Source organism: Protomyctophum bolini (assembly GCF_963924005.1).
Source record: "Protomyctophum bolini genome assembly, chromosome: 3".
In the NCBI taxonomy this organism is placed as follows: domain Eukaryota; kingdom Metazoa; phylum Chordata; class Actinopteri; order Myctophiformes; family Myctophidae; genus Protomyctophum; species Protomyctophum bolini.
Window position 1 is genome coordinate 14,797,774 of NC_137864.1, and position 24,965 is coordinate 14,822,738.

The following is a 24,965-nucleotide window of genomic DNA, read 5'->3' on the forward strand; positions in this document are numbered from 1 at the left end:
GGCAAATTATTTTGGGAGGCAAATTATTTTGGCAAATTATTTTGGGAGGCAAATTATTTTGGCAAATTATTTTGGGAGGCAAATTATTTAAATTATTTTACACTTTTGGTTATTGAGAAACAGCTCCTAAAACATTATTTGACACTTTTGGTTGTTGAAAAACAGCTTCTAACCATTATTTGACACTTTGGTTGTTGAGAAACAGCTCCTAAAACATTATTTTACACTTTTGGTTATTGAGAAACAGCTCCTAAAACATTATTTTACACTTTTGGTTGTTGAAAAACAGCTTCTAACCATTATTTGACACTTTGGTTGTTGAGAAACAGCTCCTAAAACATTATTTTACACTTTTGGTTAGTGAGAAACAGCTCCTAAAACATTATTTGACACTTTTGGTTGTTGAAAAACAGCTTCTAACCATTATTTGACACTTTGGTTGTTGAGAAACAGCTCCTAAAACATTATTTTACACTTTTGGTTATTGAGAAACAGCTCCTAAAACATTATTTGACACTTTTGGTTGTTGAAAAACAGCTTCTAACCATTATTTGACACTTTGGTTGTTGAGAAACAGCTCCTAAAACATTATTTTACACTTTTGGTTATTGAGAAACAGCTCCTAAAACATTATTTGACACTTTTGGTTGTTGAAAAACAGCTTCTAACCATTATTTGACACTTTGGTTGTTGAGAAACAGCTCCTAAAACATTATTTTACACTTTTGGTTATTGAGAAACAGCTCCTAAAACATTATTTGACACTTTTGGTTGTTGAAAAACAGCTTCTAACCATTATTTGACACTTTGGTTGTTGAGAAACAGCTCCTAAAACATTATTTTACACTTTTGGTTAGTGAGAAACAGCTCCTAAAACATTATTTGACACTTTTGGTTGTTGAAAAACAGCTTCTAACCATTATTTGACACTTTGGTTGTTGAGAAACAGCTCCTAAAACATTATTTTACACTTTTGGTTATTGAGAAACAGCTCCTAAAACATTATTTGACACTTTTGGTTGTTGAAAAACAGCTTCTAACCATTATTTGACACTTTGGTTGTTGAGAAACAGCTCCTAAAACATTATTTTACACTTTTGGTTGTTGAGAAACAGCTCCTAAAACATTATTTGACACTTTTGGTTGTTGAAAAACAGCTTCTAACCATTATTTGACACTTTGGTTGTTGAGAAACAGCTCCTAAAACATTATTTTACACTTTTGGTTGTTGAGAAACAGCTCCTAAAACATTATTTGACACTTTTGGTTGTTGAAAAACAGCTTCTAACCATTATTTGACACTTTGGTTGTTGAGAAACAGCTCCTAAAACATTATTTGACACTTTTGGTTATTGAGAAACAGCTCCTAAAACATTATTTGACACTTTTGGTTGTTGAAAAACAGCTTCTAACCATTATTTGACACTTTGGTTGTTGAGAAACAGCTCCTAGAACATTATTTTACACTTTTGGTTATTGAGAAACAGCTCCTAAAACATTATTTGACACTTTTGGTTGTTGAAAAACAGCTTCTAACCATTATTTGACACTTTGGTTGTTGAGAAACAGATCCTAAAACATTATTTTACACTTTTGGTTATTGAGAAACAGCTCCTAAAACATTATTTGACACTTTTGGTTATTGAAAAACAGTTTCTAACCATTATTTGACACTTTGGTTGTTGAGAAAAGCTCCTAAAACATTATTTTACACTTTTGGTTATTGAGAAACAGCTCCTAAAACATTATTTGACACTTTTGGTTGTTGAAAAACAGCTTCTAACCATTATTTGACACTTTGGTTGTTGAGAAACAGCTCCTAAAACATTATTTGACACTTTTGGTTGTTGAAAAACAGCTTCTAACCATTATTTGACACTTTGGTTGTTGAGAAACAGCTCCTAAAACATTATTTTACACTTTTGGTTATTGAGAAACAGCTCCTAAAACATTATTTGACACTTTTGGTTGTTGAAAAACAGCTTCTAACCATTATTTGACACTTTGGTTGTTGAGAAACAGCTCCTAAAACATTATTTTACACTTTTGGTTATTGAGAAACAGCTCCTAAAACATTATTTGACACTTTTGGTTGTTGAAAAACAGCTTCTAACCATTATTTGAAATTGTTTGGTAGCAACAAAGAAAAGCATGTTCTCAAGTTATAAATGGTACATTAAAATGTTTTACATAAATGACATTGATCAAATGTAAAACAATTATTTGAATAACTTTTATTTTTTAGTGTTGGCTACCGCAGCGTAACCTCACCTGTTTCAACAAATTATCCACTTTGTCTGGAAGATGCTGTAGTGGTGACAACTCCTTCAGCTGAGCTTGGAGTTCTCCCTCTTTGTCATGGCAAACAGTCAGCTCCTTCTTGAGGTTAGTCACCTCTCTCTCAAGGGTCATGCTGTCAATGAGGTCTGGGAAAAATATCATTAATTACGGTACTTTATTTTGTCCAGACTCCATAGATAGTACTGCAGTGGTTAATTTAACATGCTACTGGTCTGGAGTAAAAATAAATATATAATTTGTAGAGTAGGCCCTTCCCGCAAACTTTGGAAAGAAATAAGTTATGAAACATGATAAATCTGAATTATGCAAGTTGTTTAACATACTGTAGAGATAATGTGTTGAGAGTGTTGACAAAATCTGTAGGAGTAACAGCAAACAGTTTTTAAGAAATACAATCCACTTATGGTTGCAGAGTTATAGGCCAAAACATGAGGGTTATTATAACCACAAGGTTAAAACAAATTGTGGTGTCTTCCTTGGCAAAATAACACTTACTTTTGGGGACTTTGCCATTCAACAGAGTGGTGAGTTATGTGTTCTCCTCGAAGGCCATGTTCAGTTCTCTCTGGAGGTCAGCCTGCATCTTCTTGTAGCGTGATTTCTCAGTCTCCATCTGGTGGTGCAGGCCACTGACCCCAGCCTCCATCTTCTCATAATTGGCAGTTTGTGCCACCTGGAAAACAGGTTCCATAGGACATAACACTAGTACTTTTGTTCAATAATGGCAATTACATCAGCGAAATACAAATATGAGATCACATATTCCCACGCCGATTATACACATACAATGTCTAAAGTCATAACTAGGTGTGTGTACACTGGTAACTCACATCTCTCTCATTCAGACTGATATTTTGACTGCGCAGAATGGCCCATGTGATTTTTTACAAAAATAAAGAAAGGAAATGTATAGAAAAGGTTCGGAGTATGTGCTCACTTACTGTGTACCAGAGTGCAGGTTAACAAGCAAATGCAGAGTCAGACCGGTAGTCAGAGTGTATGTGAAAGTGGGCCCTATATATAGGGCTGGAAAGAGATTTTCTACAAATGTAGGTGGAGCGAATAGTTCAAATGAGCTGTTGTTGATGGCTCAGTTGATAGCAATTAGTCCTAATGATCTCTTTGTTCAGTTTCAGAGATACAGTCTGATTAGTGTGCCAACTAAAACACAGACAGAAGACAAAACAGATAGTACAAAAATAAATAAAGGAAATGTATAGAAAAGTTCAGAGTATGTGCTCACTTACTGTGTACCAGAGTGCAGGTTAACAAGCAAATGCAGAGTCAGACCGGTGACCCATGTGTCGTTTGTGGAAAGAGGACTTGCCTCAAACTCCTGGCATTTGTACTCAGCAAGAGCTGAAGAGGGACATTTCTTCCTTGAGAGCACGCAAGTATAGTGAGTGAGCGTCACAGAACATCATTTTATGGCTTGAAATCACATATCATTGAATGGTTGATCAACAACCATTTACAAAACGAGCTTAATGTGGAGGAAAGAAACAAATTGATATTATACACGTTAATTGTTTCATTTTAAAACACTGAAGATAGCAGATCTACAAGTTCATTGCATCATGATGCAAGCTTATAGATGGGCTTTTTCTGTATGACACCGTTTGACACCGTTAGTTGATGTAGGTTCTCATTATTAAGCTTAACCTCATGCGCGTCTTTTTCTAGAGAGTTAAACTCTTCCAGGTCTCTCCTCAAAGTTATTCTGACTATTAAGCAGCATGTAATTAACAGGTGTTGGTTTAACAATCGTAGCGATCCTAGTCAGGAGGAAACATTTTTTTGTCTGGTTCATTCAAAAGTTGACCAATTACGTTACATTACCTGATTAGAAACCAGGCTGTCAAACAGCTGCATGGTATCATCAGAACGTATAGCGTCAGCCCTAGCGGAGACCGACCAGAAGGAGGAAGCGGAGAGTCGGCTCAAGGCGGAGAACGACCAGAAGCAAGGACTGTATAAAGAGGACAGGAAGCGAAGACCGCAAGGGCGCCGCCATGTTGATCACATGGTGCTCCATGGAAGGAAAGAACATGCGCAGTTGAGACCAGGAAGTTGGACATGCATATGGCACAAATGGCCCAGCAGATGGCGTGAGGTGATTAAAGACCTTGCTGAAAGTAGGGACGCTTGTATCTCACTCTTCTGCCAGCCTATATGCTGAAGCCAGCTTGGCTCAGTGCTCACCATGAACGGACTGACTGAGACAGCCGTGTCATGATCAGTGCAACTATATTATATCTATATAATTTGTATGTAATACAGTGGTTTTCAACTTTTGCCTGTTGATCAGTCCGTTCATGGTGAGCACTGAGCCAAGCTGGCTTCAGCATATAGGCTGGCAGAAGAGTGAGAAATAACAAGCGTCCCTACTTTCAGCAAGGTCTTTAATCACCTCACACCATCTGCTGGGCCATTTGTGCCATATGCATGTCCAACTTCTTGGTCTCAACTGCGCATGTTTCTTTCCTTCCATGGAGCACCATGTGATCAACATGGCGGCGCCCTTACGGTCTTCGCTTCCTGTCCTCTTTATACAGTCCTTGCTTCTGGTCGTTCTCCGCCTTGAGCCGACTCTCCGCTTCCTCCTTCTGGTCGGTCTCCGCTAGGGCTGACCCAAAAAAATCGATTAATCGACGTTCAATCGATACGCACGGGAATCGATTTTTAAATTTTGAATCGAATAGTCATTAAAAAAAAGCGGCCGCTTTTGGTCCGCGAGACGGCCCCATTTGGTCCGCGAGCCATGCTTGCACCTCGCAACGCCTCCTCTTTCCCCGTGTTAACAAGGAAGGCAAGCGCATGCACCACAGCTCAGTGGACATTAAATATAGGCTACCATGTTTGATAAGTCATATAAAAACATTACTTACACGAAAATGAAAATATAAACTTCACAGATTATAGATCACTTGGAATTATAACAATCTGTTGAGTATTGCCTGAATAATGCCACTATAAAATCTCAACTTTTATCGATGAGCCATTGCGCTGCTTGGATTCACATGGTGAGTGCGCTCAGTGCACCGAAGAACTGATTGTTTTTGCTCCTACAGACCAAAACACCTTTTCTCTTTGGCATTTAATTGCACCTGATCGTATTATTGTAATTATGTAGCCTATACTATTTGCCTGTGTTTTGTCTTTTAATTATGCTTTTTTTTGTGCGCCGATGGTGATGCGATGCTCCACTTGTTTCAGCCTGTAGGCCTACAGCACTTTGGTCAGCTTTTATTGTTTTAAATGTGCTATATAAATAAAGTTTGATTTAGGCCTATATTGGAGCAGGTGCTGGCAAATAACTAATTACTGTAATGCAGTGAAGTTGCGCAAATGTCAACTCAATTAGCAAGCGGAGCTGCATGCATTCTGCACTGCAGTCTGCAGATCTCTTCTTAGAGTTTACTTTAATATTATGGTTTACTTTCAACCATAAACCATAATATGATTGACAAACCTTGGATTATAATTCTTCATCGACCAACAGCGCATGCAGCATGACTATGAGGTACATTTAACTATGTGGGATTTCTCCATCGGCATCGCATGTCGATAAAAAAATGGGATTTCACTAGTGGCATTATTCAGGCAATACTCAGATTGTTATAATTCCAAGTGATCTATAATCTGTGAAGTTTATATATTTTTTCCCATCCTCACAGTCACATTAACTTTATGATCAATCAAATCAACCGTGGTTGATTTTATTTCTGACAAGTGTCAGGCTTGAAAAGTTCATTCATGTTACCGTTCGTTTACAATTGACAGAGGAGTTTGGATTATATATATTTTTATTTGATGGAGAGGTAATGCCTGTTTCAGGCAGTTGACTTGTTACGGTCGGATGTTTTATTAAGCCTAATTATTTGTGCGTCACTGCTTTCATGAAGGCTGCAAGCCTGCAACAGTTGTAGCTTATTGTTTAAAATAAATGAGACCAATCCAAGCATGCCTTTCTCTCCGCTATATCGTTGTTTAAGCCAAAGAGTCACTGCTCGCATCGCGCGCATTGAGCGCCCTCGCTCGCAATTCACCTGTCTCCAAAGCTGGAAAAAGAGTTTTGGTTCATCTCTGGGCAAAAAGACGACTCATAATGACTTTCCCAACGAGACTCAAATTGTGCATGCGGATAAGAGGCATTATAATGCATATGTCATTTAAAAAACGTAAATACGAGCGTTTCCATGGTCCTCCCAATTTTGGATCTTGTGCCGGTTGTACCTTATTACTGGCGACAAAAGATGTACTGGTGACAAGGAGTCTAGTGAGGTTGCGGATCTTGTCAGTCTGTTCTATGCGGAGCTGTTCCTTCTCCTGTAGGAGTAGAAACAGGGACTCTTTCTCCGTTGCTGTCGTCTGGGTAACTGATGAAACCTGCCATGGGAGAGGTCAATTAATTTGCACACAGGTCAACACTGCTGTCCGGGTGTGGAACAGCCTACAAGAGCATGTACTGTAGTTAATTAAATGACAAACATAAAACGGCCTTCAAGCATTAAAGTTCATAGACATCTCCTCATTCTTCTGACCGCCCACAATGACTGTTTAGCTGCTTTTTGTAGAATTAGATAGCATTTGATACAGAATTATAGCATGTTATGTAGACAGCACTAGAATTGCATTGCATGTAGTGATAGCACTTCATAGTACATACAGTATATACTGTACTATGCTATACATATGTAGTGTCATTATATAAATATTCCACTGTTACGTTCTTAGCTTACGCATGTTTCATGATAACTACTTTTTACTCTGGATTAAAAGAGTCTGCTAAATGCTGAAATTGTCAATTGTACGATTGGCCAATGGATACCATCTTACTTTGCCATTTTGGGGGGAAAATTGGGTTATACAATAAAGTTTAATAGATTCCTTTATAACTTAGGGGTAAGATCATTGTGCACAGCACCTTCAAGCAGCTAAGACAACGGTCACACTTATCGTTTTCTTGTTGTAAAAATGTATGTTTATTATTAGTGATGTTGCAACAATGCCTCAAGAATGAAAACAATTTGTTCGATTGTTCTGCATTATGCAAGACCTATAAATATAAAATAGCGCAAGGATGTAAACAATGATTGTTTTTTATCATCCATCATCTCCAATCCCAGAAAAATGTTACTTGCCTCCTGAAGCCGTGGCTTCAGGTCAACGATCTCATTGCGATACCTCTTCAGCAGGGCCCCATCATCAGAAACCTCTGTGACGTGAGGATCGTTCTTCATGCATTTTGCTGTACTAGCGAACTAAATAATAAAAATAAAAGTACAGGTGAAGTGAGGCTACAAGAAAAGGGCAACATGCACATCCCCAACCCAAGTTTGGGCAGGTTATGAGCGACGAACAGTATGCACAAACTACAAAACATATAATGACAGATACAGGTATGATGCAACTCCTCATACAGAAGTTGAAAATGAATTTGTCACCAAGCCACTAGTATAGAGCATTGCAGTCCTGCCTCCTTCGAGGGCACACAGTAAAGGATTCCACCCACCTGAAGGGTGCTGAGGGTTTCATCCAGTGTTGCAGGAGTGATGGTACAAATGATAACCGTTTTGGCGTTTCCACCCAAGGAGTTCTGGAGGATGCGGGTGAGTTTGCTGTCTCTGTAGTTTGTGAAGCCACTGTGTGGAAAGAGCATAATTTACAGAAACAATTCTTCTTTAATTTAATGATAAAACCATCAGTAGGGCGGTTATGGAGCTATCCAAGTATCTGAACATATGTGACCAGATTTGACTGAGTGGCTGCCATGATGCAGCTTTTCACCAGAGGAGAAAAACGACATTTATTTTTTTATCCAAAATGAGTAAAGCACAGGCAGATGTAGCTCAAACTGGTTTTCTCAACTCGCCATTTACTGAAAGTCATTACTCTAGAAGTCATATTCCAAAACGAACAAATATATCAATTTTAAAAAAATCCAATGGCAGCCCCTCAGTCAAATCAGGTCCTGTCAGGTCGTATATAAACTTAAAGCACATCGCCTGAAGGGAACAAAGTAAAGGAGAGCATCATGTAAAGGGGAATATTGTCGGCCCAAACAGACAAGGAAAGCGTGCTTTCCCCCCACTAGAATAAAACGTGAGAGTCGTTCACTCACCGCTGGTTCTCCTCAGAGAGCTTTTTGATTACTTGTCCAAGCGTGAAGAGACTTTTATTGATGTTACACGCCTCAATGAAGCGCGCACCTAAGAAATCAAATTATGCTCGTTTGACCAGGCTGAATTACAAAACGGAGTCCATTATGTTATATTGCATGATGCATATAAGTATTACGTTGAATATATCAATGTTATGCTTTTGATGCAATATTTTGAGATGTTTGAATTTTGTCAGATTTTTAAATTTGTTAGGAATTCCCCAGGCACAATTTGGCTTACCATGCGGAAAATGGTGTGTGACCGACTGCTCCGCTGGTTAATTTTTGTCTTTTCATAATGCCGGTTTTCTGCACAGATGAGTTGAGTAAAACACATACAAATTAAATTCTGTTTCAACAGCTGTGCAAAGAATAGTCTTTACTTTTGTTAAGACCTCTCACTTTCTCCTTTTCTAATCCAGGCCAGGGCTTGAGCAGGGTTTATCACTAGTTCCTCAGTCAGATCAGCCACATACACGGTTTTCTGTCAAGACAATGGATTTGCGAATACACAAGTTAACGCAACACAAAACAATGCACATCTCTTTGCAAACAAAAGCTAAAATGAATCTATGCCACTTACATGGGAGTCCTCACGGACTTCCAACGGCTTCCTCTTCCAGTTATCGACCAGCAAATCAGCTACCGTCTCATTATAGATCTCCATATAGGATACCCTGAGAAGGAACTCCTTCTTAGGATACTACAATGAAGATTTGGCTGCCCCTTGTCCATTACCTGAGTAGAAACGATTAATAGACAGGATACCATTGATATGGTTGACTGTACGCCATTTTCTTTTCAGATGTTTTCCACGAGATTTCTATCATCTTATTATTATAGTATGCAATGTCACTGAGCAGTATGGGTGGGAGGGTTAAGGGATTTCTTTATCTTTTTTGTCTTTATCTTTTCTTTCATTTTGTTTCATAAAAAAAGTATTTCATATTATAATGTTTGTAATAATTTATCTGTTCAATAAAAACATATTTGACAAAAAAAAAAAAAAAAGATACTACAATGAAGAGAAACCATTCATTTTTGATTAACATCAATGAGGTTTGCACCAGTGTACTGATAACAACCCAAGATTAGAACACCATTTCTAATATTATATGAAAGACTTTTCACCTTGATCTTGATAGTCTTCCAGACATCTTCCATGGCCAGGGGTATCACTCCTGGTGTACCGTCACTGCCCATCATGGTAAATGTCTTGCCAGACGAGGTCTGCCCATAAGAAAATATGGTTCCTAGTGATAAGACAATATGGACAGAAATATATAAGCATTATATACTTTTTGTAAGTGGGTTCTAGGTTGGGGCTAACTTGGGGGTTAAACAACAAACAGTGTAGGGTTTTGTGAGGCAGATCTCAATATGCCTTTCCCCCCCACACACATACCATTGTATCCTTGAACCGCAGATGCAACCAGAGGCATCGCGATATCGTGATAGAGCTGAGCAGTTGATTCGTTAGCTCCAAACACACGATCTGTTGAATACATCAGAGAAGTTAGTAAGACAAACACTTGATTACTTATTATAATAAAACTATGGCTATTCAAATAGAATCATTGACATTTGCCTAAAATATACAGTAACTAAAATACAAAAAACATCAATAATAGCTCAGAGTTATATAGCGCTTTTCTAAATACCCAAAGTTGCTTTAGAAAGAAAGAAAGGTGATGAACCAACTTTAAGAACATAAATAAGAAAGATAAGTGCTAGATAAAAAAGGATAAAGGGTTAAGCACAACAAGCAGTCGTTTGTTTATTCAACACTTTTACTACTAGGGATTAAGAGAAATCATGATGCTAGATTTAGATATATACACACTACAGAGTGATCACACAGAAGATTGCTAGACTAGACACGGCTGCCAGTTCCAACAGGAATTTCCTTTGGGATAATAAAACAGTTTCTACAAATGGGTGAACAAATAAAATACCATAATAAATTCAAGGCAAGCAGACATTTATGTCTACTTTGGAATTCCTACCAAAAAGCACAGGCTTTTGGCTCATGAAGCAACAAATGGTGCATTTATAAGACGCCTGTACATAGACCGTGCATTACATTCACCCACACATACACCGATGGCGGAAGAAACCATGCAAGGCACCAACTAGCACATCTGGAGCAATTAGGGGTTCAGCTTGCTCAAGGACACTTGACACCCGGGTTCGAACTGGCAACCTTGCGGTTACCATCCAGCCACATTAACCCTGAGCCGCCACCACCACCACCACAAACTAAGTTGTGGTAGCAGGGCGAGGGAGGAATGCTGGAAACAGGCATTTTGGGGGGATTAAATGCTTTAAAAGTCTGGATGGGTTTAAGTTTCAGAAGGCTGACATTTAAGACTACATCAGACTGACAAAACATAATGGTAAGTTGGTAACATGCAGCTGAGCATATCCTTAGCTCTGGTCCATACTCCATAACTCTAATGCCACCACACTTATAAAATGCACGCTGTCCAGAATGGGATTTTTTTTCTCACCGGAAGAAAACTACTTTTAGTTACTCCGCTGCACTGCACTCTACAGATATTGAAAATATATTGACGAGAGTAGCATAGCTCTAATGCAAAGGCTTTAGAGCCGTGTATGGACCAGAGCTAGCATATCTTCTACCTTGGCTCTGCTTAATTTGACAATGCACAATATAGGTATGGCTTAGTTAAAACATACCAAAGTTAAAACACTTTGTCGCATCAACGCAGTTCTGCACGGATTTATCGGCTTGGTGCCTTCTTTAGCTGTTGCCTCTTCCCTGGTGAAACATAGCAGAAACGATATTTCAGAATGCAACAAAATATCAGCCATTTGGAAATAGCAATCTAACTTACAAGCTCACAACACATGCAAAATGTGACACAATTTGAACAACTTGTTTGGGGCCAGTCTTGCACCAAATATTTTCGGATCGGGTCCGCACCAAATACACATCAGAGCTTGGCATTAAATTTGAGGCAATTTCCCCTGTCACTTGTCCGGACACAAAAGTCACTTGTCCAGAGCACGAGCACACACAACACATTCATTTTAAATCAACTAACTAAGTTAATTTGGTGAATAAATGTTTGAATTAGGGCTGTCAAATTACACATTTAAATCAGATTAATCACAGCTTCAAAATGAATTAATCACCATTAGAACCATGTCCAAAATATGCCATGTTCTTCTGTATATATTGTTGTGGGAATGGAAGATGGAAGATATTAAATGTCAGCAGGTGGATATACATTTAACATGCGTATGTATGTATATTTGTATTCTTTATAACAAATCCAGTGTGGTAGGATGGTGTCTGTCTCTCACCCTGTAACCAATGTTGGTTATTGCCATGCAGATAAGGCTAGATAGTGCAGAGTCAATAGGATGTATGGGGCGGGGCATCCAAGCATGGATCATCTAATTACTTTCACAAGCCCTGGCCCTGCACATATACATTTGGAGATCCGATTCCTTGTCTGGCATGTTTGACAACGGTTGAACCACTGTACATAAGCCACTACTATCCTAAGCCTAAGATTTAGAGTAAATAATTGAATGATTTAGACTAGACTTTAGATGATTTTAATCTAATTTCAGGGCTAAGACAGGTGAATGACAAAATACATAGGTCCACAATGGAAACGAGTTGCTGTAGGACGTTTGTGTCACCCGTTTTATTTCAAATGTCCGACTGTACATCGTGCTGTCACACTGCCGTCCAAATTAAAAGTATTCAATCAAGAGTTCAATACTCTTGGTCAGTTTACTGAACCAAACGTGGATCAAGAACGTCTCGGAGTCTTGAATAAAGGCTAATGATAGCATGCTAGCCGCTAGCTAACTTGAACTTCAAAAAAAATAAACTTAAAATAACTGGCACAGTTCAAGTTGTTTCTGTGAAAAGTAAAAGGTGTACTTAATAGTTCCCATTAAACACTGAAAGCAGCTAGCGCCGGCAACGAGTTGTTATAGTGTACAGTCGGTTTGTTAATGTTGGTTGACACGGATGCAGACCTTTACTGCCGATTCCTCCGCCATCATAAACAGTTGCTATATCTTCTGAAATAATAAACGGAGGTACGGACAGTGGGCTATGGAGCCGAACTCTGAGGAGAGGAACTCTGCGGAGATGTTGTTAGAAGATGACCAAAGTAACAAACTCTCGAAGACGCTGCTAACTACCGTGTGAGAATTACAAACAAACACAGTGACAGGTGGCACTGGCAATGCTCTGATTGGCTGCTGATTCATCAGTGTTGCCAGTTTGAGAGAGAAATAAGGAAAAGGGGCGGGGGGTGTGACATATTTTTTACACATTTTAATTGATTGACTGTTGAAATGTTTATTTCACAGTAGGCGGCGGCCTATGTAGAATTTTTCTACTTTCCCTTTGTACTGTAATTCTCCAATCTGTAAAGACGGCTGTGTTCAGATTACCACACCTGAAACCCACTTTTAATAGTGTCTACCAATACAACAGTAATACATAATATAGTTACAAGTTCCTTTCTAATGAAATATCTAAAATGTGCTGTGATATTTAGTTAGTGTTGATGTTGAATAGTCCTATTTATTTTGATGGTTATAAAATTCTAGTGTTTTTTCAGTAGAAGTCTGCCTGTATCTTCAACTCTTTTTCCCTAAAATGCAACATTGTTTTCTCACTCAACAGTAGGCCTAAACAAACTGACATAAAAGCTCAAAAAGATGCAACACATTGTGAGCTTGTAGATCTGCTATTTTCAAAAGATTCTTTTATATATTTGAAAACTTGAAACGGAACATTCTGCATAATGTAATGAGTAATGAGTACTTTTGCTACTTTAAGTAGGCCTACAGTTTGTTGTCAATACTTTTGTACCTACTCATTTTTTAATTCCAGACTTTTACGTAACAGAGTAGGCCTACTATATATTGCAGTATTGGTACAGAATGTGAGTATTCTATCCAGCTCTAGTGGATTTGATGGACTGTGATCTGCAGATCTGTTATTTTCGGAATATACTGTACCTACTACTGTAACTCGTCTCTATGTCATGCTTTAGAGATGTGGTTGAATACATTCAGAATGTTTAAAAAAATGCTGTCCATTTCTGTGATTTTGAGAGTAGGTATATGTATGTGGATACATATATATATATATATATATACTATATATTATTATTATATTGGTATAATTGATTTTATATCAAATGAACAGTATTCAGGAGTTAGACAAGATATATTAATAATTTGTTGGTCTCAGGAATACGAATAATATGACACAATTACACTTTGTAAAGTCTATGAACCAAACTTTATTATAGTGACTTGTTGAGAGAAAGCTATATGAGGTAGAAGAGAGGTCAGCTCACATTGCAGTAGATTTGTTTCAATGTAAGTACAGTATCAGACACAGTGTACAGTATGAGAAATGTGATCAGAGAGACAAATCAAACAATCTGGACATGGAATTTGATTCAGCCTTTTCTGCTTTTTTCTTGTCCAGGTTTCCCTGTTTCGCGATTTCCCTTTGCTCAAGGAAGTCTTTGCATTCGTACAGCTTGTTAATCCTCAGGATGTCGATATCAGACATGCCGTCTCTCTGGCCGATCTGCACGTTGGCGTTTGGGAAGGGGGTGATGCTGTCTTTGCCGGACTGGATAGAGAAGGCCGTTTTACCGTAGTGCATGATGGAGGAGTAGTCAAAAAACATGGGCTATAACCCATCGTTTTTGTCATTTCGTCATTTTTTTCAAATCCTCAAAAATGATGAAAAACGGCGCGCTATAGTATGCCGTACGATATGGGCTATAGCCCATGGTCCAAAATGATGAGAAACGAGGCTAACTTTTTTTTTCAAAATTTCAAAAAACATGGGCTATAACCCATCGTTTTTGTCATTTCGTCATTTTTTTCAAATCCTCAAAAATGATGAAAAACGGCGCGCTATAGTATGCCGTACGATATGGGCTATAGCCCATGGTCCAAAATGATGAGAAACGAGGCTAACTTTTTTTTCCAAAATTTCAAAAAACATGGGCTATAACCCATCGTTTTTGTCATTTTGTCCTTTTTTTCAAATCCTCAAAAATGATGAAAAACGGCGCGCTATAGTATGCCGTACGATATGGGCTATAGCCCATGGTCCAAAATGATGAGAAACGAGGCTTTGATTCAGCCTTTTCTGCTTTTTTCTTGTCCAGGTTTCCCTGTTTCGCGATTTCCCTTTGCTCAAGGAAGTCTTTGCATTCGTACAGCTTGTTAATCCTCAGGATGTCGATATCAGACATGCCGTCTCTCTGGCCGATCTGCACGTTGGCATTTGGGAAGGGGGTGATGCTGTCTTTGCCGGACTGGATAGAGAAGGCCGTTTTACCGTAGTGCATGATGGAGGAGTAGTCAAAAAACATGGGCTATAACCCATCGTTTTTGTCATTTCGTCATTTTTTTCAAATCCTCAAAAATGATGAAAAACGGCGCGCTATAGTATGCCGTACGATATGGGCTATAGCCCATGGTCCAAAATGATGAGAAACGAGGCTAACTTTTTTTTTCAAAATTTCAAAAAACATGGGCTATAACCCATCGTTTTTGTCATTTCGTCATTTTTTAAAAATCCTCAAAAATGATGAAAAACGGTGCGCTATAGTATGCCGTACGATATGGGCTATAGCCCATGGTCCAAAATGATGAGAAACGAGGCTAACTTTTTTTTCCAAAATTTCAAAAAACATGGGCTATAACCCATCGTTTTTGTCATTTTGTCCTTTTTTTCAAATCCTCAAAAATGATGAAAAACGGCGCGCTATAGTATGCCGTACGATATGGGCTATAGCCCATGGTCCAAAATGATGAGAAACGAGGCTAACTTTTTTTTTTTGAAATTTCAAAAAACATGGGCTATAACCCATCGTTTTTGTCATTTTGTCATTTTTTTTAAATCCTCAAAAATGATGAAAAACGGCGCGCTATAGTATGCCGTACGATATGGGCTATAGCCCATGGTCCAAAATGATGAGAAACGAGGCTAACTTTTTTTTTCAAAATTTCAAAAAACATGGGCTATAACCCATCGTTTTTGTCATTTCGTCATTTTTTAAAAATCCTCAAAAATGATGAAAAACGGCGCGCTATAGTATGCCGTACGATATGGGCTATAGCCCATGGTCCAAAATGATGAGAAACGAGGCTAACGTTTTTTTTCAAAATTTCAAAAAACATGGGCTATAACCCATCGTTTTTGTCATTTCGTCATTTTTTTTAAATCCTCAAAAATGATGAAAAACGGTGCGCTATAGTATGCCGTACGATATGGGCTATAGCCCAAGGTCCAAAATGATGAGAAACGAGGCTAACTTTTTTTTCCAAAATTTCAAAAAACATGGGCTATAACCCATCGTTTTTGTCATTTTGTCCTTTTTTTCAAATCCTCAAAAATGATGAAAAACGGCGCGCTATAGTATGCCGTACGATATGGGCTATAGCCCATGGTCCAAAATGATGAGAAACGAGGCTAACTTTTTTTTTTTGAAATTTCAAAAAACATGGGCTATAACCCATCGTTTTTGTCATTTCGTAATTTTTTTTAAATCCTCAAAAATGATGAAAAACGGCGCGCTATAGTATGCCGTACGATATGGGCTATAGCCCATGGTCAAAAAATTATGAGAAACGAGGCTAACTTTTTTTTTCAAAATTTCAAAAAACATGGGCTATAACCCATCGTTTTTGTCATTTTGTCATTTTTTTAAAGTCCTCAAAAATGATGAAAAACGGCGCGCTATAGTATGCCGTACGATATGGGCTATAGCCCACGGTCCAAAATGATGAGAAACGAGGCTAACTTTTTTTTTCAAAATTTCAAAAAACATGGGCTATAACCCATCATTTTGTCATTTTGTCATTTTTTTTAAATCCTCAAAAATGATGAAAAACGGCGCGCTATAGTATGCCGTACGATATGGGCTATAGCCCATGGTCCAAAATGATGAGAAACGAGGCTAACTTTTTTTTTCAAAATTTCAAAAAACATGGGCTATAACCCATCGTTTTTGTCATTTCGTCATTTTTTTTAAATCCTCAAAAATGATGAAAAACGGCGCGCTATAGTATGCTGTACGATATGGGCTATAGCCCATGGTCCAAAATGATGAGAAACGAGGCTAACTTTTTTTTTCAAAATTTCAAAAAACATGGGCTATAACCCATCGTTTTTGTCATTTCGTCATTTTTTAAAAATCCTCAAAAATGATGAAAAACAGTGCGCTATAGTATGCCGTACGATATGGGCTATAGCCCATGGTCCAAAATGATGAGAAACGAGGCTAACTTTTTTTTTCAAAATTTCAAAAAACATGGGCTATAACCCATCGTTTTTGTCATTTCGTCATTTTTTTCAAATCCTCAAAAATGATGAAAAACGGCGCGCTATAGTATGCCGTACGATATGGGCTATAGCCCATGATCCAAAATGATGAGAAACGAGGCTAACTTTTTTTTTCAAAATTTCAAAAAACATGGGCTATAACCCATCGTTTTTGTCATTTCGTAATTTTTTTCAAATCCTCAAAAATGATGAAAAACGGCGCGCTATAGTATGCCGTACGATATGGGCTATAGCCCATGGTCCAAAATGATGAGAAACGAGGCTAACTTTTTTTTTCAAAATTTCAAAAAACATGGGCTATAACCCATCGTTTTTGTCATTTTGTCATTTTTTTCAAATCCTCAAAAATGATGAAAAACGGCGCGCTATAGTATGCCGTACGATATGGGCTATAGCCCATGGTCCAAAATGATGAGAAACGAGGCTAACTTTTTAATTTAAAAAAACATGGGCTATAACCCATCGTTTTTGTCATTTCGTCATTTTTTTTAAATCCTCAAAAATGATGAAAAACGGCGCGCTATAGTATGCCGTACGATATGGGCTATAGCCCATGGTCCAAAATGATGAGAAACGAGGCTAACTTTTTTTTTCAAAATTTCAAAAAACATGGGCTATAACCCATCGTTTTTGTCATTTCGTCATTTTTTTCAAATCCTCAAAAATGATGAAAAACGGCGCGCTATAGTATGCCGTACGATATGGGCTATAGCCCATGGTCCAAAATGATGAGAAACGAGGCTAACTTTTTTTTTCAAAATTTCAAAAAACATGGGCTATAACCCATCGTTTTTGTCATTTCGTCATTTTTTTCAAATCCTCAAAAATGATGAAAAACGGCGCGCTATAGTATGCCGTACGATATGGGCTATAGCCCATGGTCCAAAATGATGAGAAACGAGGCTAACTTTTTTTTTCAAAATTTCAAAAAACATGGGCTATAACCCATCGTTTTTGTCATTTCGTCATTTTTTTCAAATCCTCAAAAATGATGAAAAACGGCGCGCTATAGTATGCCGTACGATATGGGCTATAGCCCATGGTCCAAAATGATGAGAAACGAGGCTAACTTTTTTTTTCAAAATTTCAAAAAACATGGGCTATAACCCATCGTTTTTGTCATTTCGTCATTTTTTTTAAATCCTCAAAAATGATGAAAAACGGCGCGCTATAGTATGCCGTACGATATGGGCTATAGCCCATGGTCCAAAATGATGAGAAACGAGGCTAACTTTTTTTTTCAAAATTTCAAAAAACATGGGCTATAACCCATCGTTTTTGTCATTTCGTCATTTTTTTCAAATCCTCAAAAATGATGAAAAACGGCGCGCTATAGTATGCCGTACGATATGGGCTATAGCCCATGGTCCAAAATGATGAGAAACGAGGCTAACTTTTTTTTTCAAAATTTCAAAAAACATGGGCTATAACCCATCGTTTTTGTCATTTCGTCATTTTTTTCAAATCCTCAAAAATGATGAAAAACGGCGCGCTATAGTATGCCGTACGATATGGGCTATAGCCCATGGTCCAAAATGATGAGAAACGAGGCTAACTTTTTTTTCCAAAATTTCAAAAAACATGGGCTATAACCCATCGTTTTTGTCATTTCGTAATTTTTTTAAAATCCTCAAAAATGATGAAAAACGGCGCGCTATAGTATGCCGTACGATATGGGCTATAGCCCATGGTCCAAAATGATGAGAAACGAGGCTAACTTTTTTTTTCAAAATTTCAAAAAACATGGGCTATAACCCATCGTTTTTGTCATTTCGTCATTTTTTTCAAATCCTCAAAAATGATGAAAAACGGCGCGCTATAGTATGCCGTACGATATGGGCTATAGCCCATGGTCCAAAATGATGAGAAACGAGGCTAACTTTTTTTTTCAAAATTTCAAAAAACATGGGCTATAACCCATCGTTTTTGTCATTTCGTAAATTTTTTTAAATCCTCAAAAATGATGAAAAACGGCGCGCTATAGTATGCCGTACGATATGGGCTATAGCCCATGGTCCAAAATGATGAGAAACGAGGCTAACTTTTTTTTTCAAAATTTCAAAAAACATGGGCTATAACCCATCGTTTTTGTCATTTCGTCATTTTTTTAAAATCCTCAAAAATGATGAAAAACGGTGCGCTATAGTATGCCGTACGATATGGGCTATAGCCCATGGTCCAAAATGATGAGAAACGAGGCTAACTTTTTTTTCCAAAATTTCAAAAAACATGGGCTATAACCCATCGTTTTTGTCATTTCGTCATTTTTTTCAAATCCTCAAAAATGATGAAAAACGGCGCGCTATAGTATGCCGTACGATATGGGCTATAGCCCATGGTCCAAAATGATGAGAAACGAGGCTAACTTTTTTTTTCAAAATTTCAAAAAACATGGGCTATAACCCATCGTTTTTGTCATTTCGTAAAAAAATTTAAATCCTCAAAAATGATGAAAAACGGCGCGCTATAGTATGCCGTACGATATGGGCTATAGCCCATGGTCCAAAATGATGAGAAACGAGGCTAACTTTTTTTTTCAAAATTTCAAAAAACATGGGCTATAACCCATCGTTTTTGTCATTTCGTCATTTTTTTCAAATCCTCAAAAATGATGAAAAACGGCGCGCTATAGTATGCCGTACGATATGGGCTATAGCCCATGGTCCAAAATGATGAGAAACGAGGCTAACTTTTTTTTTCAAAATTTCAAAAAACATGGGCTATAACCCATCGTTTTTGTCATTTCGTAATTTTTTTAAAATCCTCAAAAATGATGAAAAACGGCGCGCTATAGTATGCCGTACGATATGGGCTATAGCCCATGGTCCAAAATGATGAGAAACGAGGCTAACTTTTTTTTTCAAAATTTCAAAAAACATGGGCTATAACCCATCGTTTTTGTCATTTCGTCATTTTTTTAAAATCCTCAAAAATGATGAAAAACGGTGCGCTATAGTATGCCGTACGATATGGGCTATAGCCCATGGTCCAAAATGATGAGAAACGAGGCTAACTTTTTTTTCCAAAATTTCAAAAAACATGGGCTATAACCCATCGTTTTTGTCATTTCAAATCCTCAAAAATGATGAAAAACGGCGCGCTATAGTATGCCGTACGATATGGGCTATAGCCCATGGTCCAAAATGATGAGAAACGAGGCTAACTTTTTTTTTTTGAAATTTCAAAAAACATGGGCTATAACCCATCGTTTTTGTCATTTCGTAATTTTTTTTAAATCCTCAAAAATGATGAAAAACGGCGCGCTATAGTATGCCGTACGATATGGGCTATAGCCCATGGTCAAAAAATTATGAGAAACGAGGCTAACTTTTTTTTTCAAAATTTCAAAAAACATGGGCTATAACCCATCGTTTTTGTCATTTTGTCATTTTTTTAAAGTCCTCAAAAATGATGAAAAACGGCGCGCTATAGTATGCCGTACGATATGGGCTATAGCCCACGGTCCAAAATGATGAGAAACGAGGCTAACTTTTTTTTTCAAAATTTCAAAAAACATGGGCTATAACCCATCATTTTGTCATTTTGTCATTTTTTTTAAATCCTCAAAAATGATGAAAAACGGCGCGCTATAGTATGCCGTACGATATGGGCTATAGCCCATGGTCCAAAATGATGAGAAACGAGGCTAACTTTTTTTTTCAAAATTTCAAAAAACATGGGCTATAACCCATCGTTTTTGTCATTTCGTCATTTTTTTTAAATCCTCAAAAATGATGAAAAACGGCGCGCTATAGTATGCTGTACGATATGGGCTATAGCCCATGGTCCAAAATGATGAGAAACGAGGCTAACTTTTTTTTTCAAAATTTCAAAAAACATGGGCTATAACCCATCGTTTTTGTCATTTCGTCATTTTTTAAAAATCCTCAAAAATGATGAAAAACAGTGCGCTATAGTATGCCGTACGATATGGGCTATAGCCCATGGTCCAAAATGATGAGAAACGAGGCTAACTTTTTTTTTCAAAATTTCAAAAAACATGGGCTATAACCCATCGTTTTTGTCATTTCGTCATTTTTTTCAAATCCTCAAAAATGATGAAAAACGGCGCGCTATAGTATGCCGTACGATATGGGCTATAGCCCATGATCCAAAATGATGAGAAACGAGGCTAACTTTTTTTTTCAAAATTTCAAAAAACATGGGCTATAACCCATCGTTTTTGTCATTTCGTAATTTTTTTCAAATCCTCAAAAATGATGAAAAACGGCGCGCTATAGTATGCCGTACGATATGGGCTATAGCCCATGGTCCAAAATGATGAGAAACGAGGCTAACTTTTTTTTTCAAAATTTCAAAAAACATGGGCTATAACCCATCGTTTTTGTCATTTTGTCATTTTTTTCAAATCCTCAAAAATGATGAAAAACGGCGCGCTATAGTATGCCGTACGATATGGGCTATAGCCCATGGTCCAAAATGATGAGAAACGAGGCTAACTTTTTAATTTAAAAAAACATGGGCTATAACCCATCGTTTTTGTCATTTCGTCATTTTTTTTAAATCCTCAAAAATGATGAAAAACGGCGCGCTATAGTATGCCGTACGATATGGGCTATAGCCCATGGTCCAAAATGATGAGAAACGAGGCTAACTTTTTTTTTCAAAATTTCAAAAAACATGGGCTATAACCCATCGTTTTTGTCATTTCGTCATTTTTTTCAAATCCTCAAAAATGATGAAAAACGGCGCGCTATAGTATGCCGTACGATATGGGCTATAGCCCATGGTCCAAAATGATGAGAAACGAGGCTAACTTTTTTTTTCAAAATTTCAAAAAACATGGGCTATAACCCATCGTTTTTGTCATTTCGTCATTTTTTTCAAATCCTCAAAAATGATGAAAAACGGCGCGCTATAGTATGCCGTACGATATGGGCTATAGCCCATGGTCCAAAATGATGAGAAACGAGGCTAACTTTTTTTTTCAAAATTTCAAAAAACATGGGCTATAACCCATCGTTTTTGTCATTTCGTCATTTTTTTCAAATCCTCAAAAATGATGAAAAACGGCGCGCTATAGTATGCCGTACGATATGGGCTATAGCCCATGGTCCAAAATGATGAGAAACGAGGCTAACTTTTTTTTTCAAAATTTCAAAAAACATGGGCTATAACCCATCGTTTTTGTCATTTCGTCATTTTTTTTAAATCCTCAAAAATGATGAAAAACGGCGCGCTATAGTATGCCGTACGATATGGGCTATAGCCCATGGTCCAAAATGATGAGAAACGAGGCTAACTTTTTTTTTCAAAATTTCAAAAAACATGGGCTATAACCCATCGTTTTTGTCATTTCGTCATTTTTTTCAAATCCTCAAAAATGATGAAAAACGGCGCGCTATAGTATGCCGTACGATATGGGCTATAGCCCATGGTCCAAAATGATGAGAAACGAGGCTAACTTTTTTTTTCAAAATTTCAAAAAACATGGGCTATAACCCATCGTTTTTGTCATTTCGTCATTTTTTTCAAATCCTCAAAAATGATGAAAAACGGCGCGCTATAGTATGCCGTACGATATGGGCTATAGCCCATGGTCCAAAATGATGAGAAACGAGGCTAACTTTTTTTTCCAAAATTTCAAAAAACATGGGCTATAACCCATCGTTTTTGTCATTTCGTAATTTTTTTAAAATCCTCAAAAATGATGAAAAACGGCGCGCTATAGTATGCCGTACGATATGGGCTATAGCCCATGGTCCAAAATGATGAGAAACGAGGCTAACTTTTTTTTTCAAAATTTCAAAAAACATGGGCTATAACCCATCGTTTTTGTCATTTCGTCATTTTTTTCAAATCCTCAAAAATGATGAAAAACGGCGCGCTATAGTATGCCGTACGATATGGGCTATAGCCCATGGTCCAAAATGATGAGAAACGAGGCTAACTTTTTTTTTCAAAATTTCAAAAAACATGGGCTATAACCCATCGTTTTTGTCATTTCGTAATTTTTTTTAAATCCTCAAAAATGATGAAAAACGGCGCGCTATAGTATGCCGTACGATATGGGCTATAGCCCATGGTCCAAAATGATGAGAAACGAGGCTAACTTTTTTTTTCAAAATTTCAAAAAACATGGGCTATAACCCATCGTTTTTGTCATTTCGTCATTTTTTTAAAATCCTCAAAAATGATGAAAAACGGTGCGCTATAGTATGCCGTACGATATGGGCTATAGCCCATGGTCCAAAATGATGAGAAACGAGGCTAACTTTTTTTTCCAAAATTTCAAAAAACATGGGCTATAACCCATCGTTTTTGTCATTTCGTCATTTTTTTCAAATCCTCAAAAATGATGAAAAACGGCGCGCTATAGTATGCCGTACGATATGGGCTATAGCCCATGGTCCAAAATGATGAGAAACGAGGCTAACTTTTTTTTTCAAAATTTCAAAAAACATGGGCTATAACCCATCGTTTTTGTCATTTCGTAAAAAAATTTAAATCCTCAAAAATGATGAAAAACGGCGCGCTATAGTATGCCGTACGATATGGGCTATAGCCCATGGTCCAAAATGATGAGAAACGAGGCTAACTTTTTTTTTCAAAATTTCAAAAAACATGGGCTATAACCCATCGTTTTTGTCATTTCGTCATTTTTTTCAAATCCTCAAAAATGATGAAAAACGGCGCGCTATAGTATGCCGTACGATATGGGCTATAGCCCATGGTCCAAAATGATGAGAAACGAGGCTAACTTTTTTTTTCAAAATTTCAAAAAACATGGGCTATAACCCATCGTTTTTGTCATTTCGTAATTTTTTTAAAATCCTCAAAAATGATGAAAAACGGCGCGCTATAGTATGCCGTACGATATGGGCTATAGCCCATGGTCCAAAATGATGAGAAACGAGGCTAACTTTTTTTTTCAAAATTTCAAAAAACATGGGCTATAACCCATCGTTTTTGTCATTTCGTCATTTTTTTAAAATCCTCAAAAATGATGAAAAACGGTGCGCTATAGTATGCCGTACGATATGGGCTATAGCCCATGGTCCAAAATGATGAGAAACGAGGCTAACTTTTTTTTCCAAAATTTCAAAAAACATGGGCTATAACCCATCGTTTTTGTCATTTCAAATCCTCAAAAATGATGAAAAACGGCGCGCTATAGTATGCCGTACGATATGGGCTATAGCCCATGGTCCAAAATGATGAGAAACGAGGCTAACTTTTTTTTTTTAAATTTCAAAAAACATGGGCTATAACCCATCGTTTTTGTCATTTCGTCATTTTTTTTAAATCCTCAAAAATGATGAAAAACGGCGCGCTATAGTATGCCGTACGATATGGGCTATAGCCCATGGTCCAAAATGATGAGAAACGAGGCTAACTTTTTTTTTCAAAATTTCAAAAAACATGGGCTATAACCCATCGTTTTTGTCATTTCGTCATTTTTTTTAAATCCTCAAAAATGATGAAAAACGGCGCGCTATAGTATGCCGTACGATATGGGCTATAGCCCATGGTCCAAAATGATGAGAAACGAGGCTAACTTTTTTTTTCAAAATAAAAAAAAACATGGGCTATAACCCATCGTTTTTGTCATTTCGTCCTTTTTTTAAATTCCTCAAAAATGATGAAAAACGGCGCGCTATAGTATGCCGTACGATATGGGCTATAGCCCATGGTCCAAAATGATGAGAAACGAGGCTAACTTTTTTTTTCAAAATTAAAAAAAACATGGGCTATAACCCATCGTTTTTGTCATTTCGTCATTTTTTAAAAATCCTCAAAAATGATGAAAAACGGTGCGCTATAGTATGCCGTACGATATGGGCTATAGCCCATGGTCCAAAATGATGAGAAACGAGGCTAACTTTTTTTTCCAAAATTTCAAAAAACATGGGCTATAACCCATCGTTTTTGTCATTTCGTCATTTTTTTTAAATCCTCAAAAATGATGAAAAACGGCGCGCTATAGTACGCCGTACGATATGGGCTATAGCCCATGGTCCAAAATGATGAGAAACGTGGCTAACTTTTTTTTTCAAAATTTCAAAAAACATGGGCTATAACCCATCGTTTTTGTCATTTCGTAATTTTTTTAAAATCCTCAAAAATGATGAAAAACGGCGCGCTATAGTATGCCGTACGATATGG

General features: G+C 37.4%; 1 pseudogene across 1 annotated transcript; it reads right to left on the reverse strand.

Annotated features, from left to right (window-relative positions):
- Positions 1-2,830: 2,830 nt before the first annotated feature.
- Positions 2,831-14,838, reverse strand: LOC308312311 (centromere-associated protein E-like; annotated as a pseudogene). The gene is made up of 15 exons: positions 14,632-14,838; positions 13,909-14,108; positions 12,485-12,591; positions 9,870-9,959; positions 9,596-9,717; positions 9,048-9,167; positions 8,867-8,948; positions 8,694-8,773; positions 8,426-8,545; positions 7,817-7,946; positions 7,446-7,565; positions 6,546-6,690; positions 4,828-4,927; positions 4,141-4,270; positions 2,831-2,974 (listed from the first exon to the last, which is right to left on the reverse strand). The product of its transcript is annotated as a centromere-associated protein E-like (transcript).
- Positions 14,839-24,965: the final 10,127 nt, after the last annotated feature.